The 2,500-nt window shown below is 44.8% G+C and overlaps 1 protein-coding gene across 1 annotated transcript in view; it reads left to right on the top strand.

Moving 5' to 3' along the window:
• LOC123748094 (uncharacterized) overlaps positions 1-2,500 on the top strand; it is a 208,107-nt gene that overhangs the window by 1,839 nt on the left and 203,768 nt on the right. The gene's annotated exons all lie outside the window — the stretch shown is intronic.

Genomic DNA, 2,500 nt, shown 5'->3' with positions numbered 1-2,500 from the left:
GGATAGTAATCTTGGGCATAGCATTTTACCAAATCATCTCATTCTTTGGGGCACACGTGAGGAACACAAATGCGAACAAGCCTGAATGGTCCCCAGGACAATATGCAACTGAAAACTCACACCCCAGAAGTGACTCGAACTTATACTCCCAGAAGCAACGCAACTGGTATGTACAAGACGCCTTAATCCACTTTACCATCACGACCGGACATAATGAGGTGATAGCCGAGGCTATTTGAACCACCCCACCGCCGGCACTCGGATAGTAATCTTGGGCATAGCATTTTACCAAATCACCTCATTCTTTGGGGCACACGTGAGGAACACAAATGCGAACAAGCCTGAATGGTCCCCAGGACAATATGCAACTGAAAACACACACATAAGGCGTCTTGTACATACCAGTTGCGTTGCTTCTGGGAGTATGGGTTCGAGTCACTTCTGGGGTGTGAGTTTTCAGTTGCATATTGTCCTGGGGACCATTCAGGCTTGTTCGCATTTGTGTTCCTCACGTGTGCCCCAAAGAATGAGGTGATTTGGTAAAATGCTATGCCCAAGATTACTATCCGAGTGCCGGCGGTGGGGTGGTTCAAATAGCCTCGGCTATCACCTCATTATGTCTGGTCGTGATGGTCAAGTGGATTAAGGCGTCTTGTACATACCAGTTGCGTTGCTTCTGGGAGTATGGGTTCGAGTCACTTCTGGGGTGTGAGTTTTCAGTTGCATATTGTCCTGGGGACCATTCAGGCTTGTTCGCATTTGTGTTCCTCACGTGTGCCCCAAAGAATGAGGTGATTTGGTAAAATGCTATGCCCAAGATTACTATCCGAGTGCCGGCGGTGGGGTGGTTCAAATAGCCTCGGCTATCACCTCATTATGTCCGGTCGTGATGGTCAAGTGGATTAAGGCGTCTTGTACATACCAGTTGCGTTGCTTCTGGGAGTATGGGTTCGAGTCACTTCTGGGGTGTGAGTTTTCAGTTGCATATTGTCCTGGGGACCATTCAGGCTTGTTCGCATTTGTGTTCCTCACGTGTGCCCCAAAGAATGAGGTGATTTGGTAAAATGCTATGCCCAAGATTACTATCCGAGTGCCGGCGGTGGGGTGGTTCAAATAGCCTCGGCTATCACCTCATTATGTCCGGTCGTGATGGTCAAGTGGATTAAGGCGTCTTGTACATACCAGTTGCGTTGCTTCTGGGAGTATGGGTTCGAGTCACTTCTGGGGTGTGAGTTTTCAGTTGCATATTGTCCTGGGGACCATTCAGGCTTGTTCGCATTTGTGTTCCTCACGTGTGCCCCAAAGAATGAGGTGATTTGGTAAAATGCTATGCCCAAGATTACTATCCGAGTGCCGGCGGTGGGGTGGTTCAAATAGCCTCGGCTATCACCTCATTATGTCCGGTCGTGATGGTCAAGTGGATTAAGGCGTCTTGTACATACCAGTTGCGTTGCTTCTGGGAGTATGGGTTCGAGTCACTTCTGGGGTGTGAGTTTTCAGTTGCATATTGTCCTGGGGACCATTCAGGCTTGTTCGCATATATATATATATATATATATATATATATATATATATATATATATATATATATATATATATATATATATATATATATATATGCCCAGAACAACTTTATAGCTCGTGCAGCATTGAAAACGAGCATCATACAAACAGTTTATTGGGAATTAGCGAACTTTCCTGTCACAGTTAAAGTTCGCTAGTTTAGTCTAAATTTAGTCACAGTTTAGTCTAAATTAGGTGTAAATGGACACCCTCCTCCTTCCCCCCTACAACTCTAGAGTAAATCCCATTCTTCTTGCCAATCATTCGGTAAATACAAGAAATCTTTAAAAAATTTCAATCGGGGCAAAATAATACTACCAAATAACAGCTGTTATGATAAAATAATTCACAAATCAAAACAATAGTAAACAAAAGGTATCGGATTAATAATTAAGGTGAAAGAAGGAATACATTACATAGTAATGTAGTGAATATAATGAATATGTAGTGGTAAGGAGGAGGAGGATGTGGATTTAGAGAGAAGAGAACGTGAAGAGAAGTGAGAACTGGGATGAAACAACGGATAGAAGAAGAGGTAAGGGATAGGATCAAGTAAGCAAGCAAGCAAGCGAGAGGGGTAACAACATTATCACCTGTAGTTACAAGCAGGCCAGACGAGTTATATGGGAGAGGCAAGAGCTTCATCCGGTGCATTGACCAGCTGAAGTGTAGTGGACGGGTTCACTAAGATGCCCAGGTGGCTCTTTGAACCTGGGGGAACTATTGACCAGTGAACTAGTGTCGCCTGGGGAAACTATTGACCAATGAACTAGTGTCGTCTGGGGACACCATTGGCCAGAATAGTAGTGTCGCCAAGATCATCACTGCAGCCCGATCACCACTGACCAGTGAGGGAGTGTAGGATAGATGCACGGACGGCATGACGGAAATCAATCCTGGATGTATGGAGAGGTCAATAGACACTGATAAAACCTGA

Source organism: Procambarus clarkii, chromosome 5 (genome assembly GCF_040958095.1).
Source record: "Procambarus clarkii isolate CNS0578487 chromosome 5, FALCON_Pclarkii_2.0, whole genome shotgun sequence".
Classification (NCBI taxonomy): Eukaryota; Metazoa; Arthropoda; class Malacostraca; order Decapoda; family Cambaridae; genus Procambarus; species Procambarus clarkii.
The sequence above is the reverse complement of the archived record's forward strand: the minus strand, read 5'-3'. Positions and strand labels throughout refer to the sequence as shown.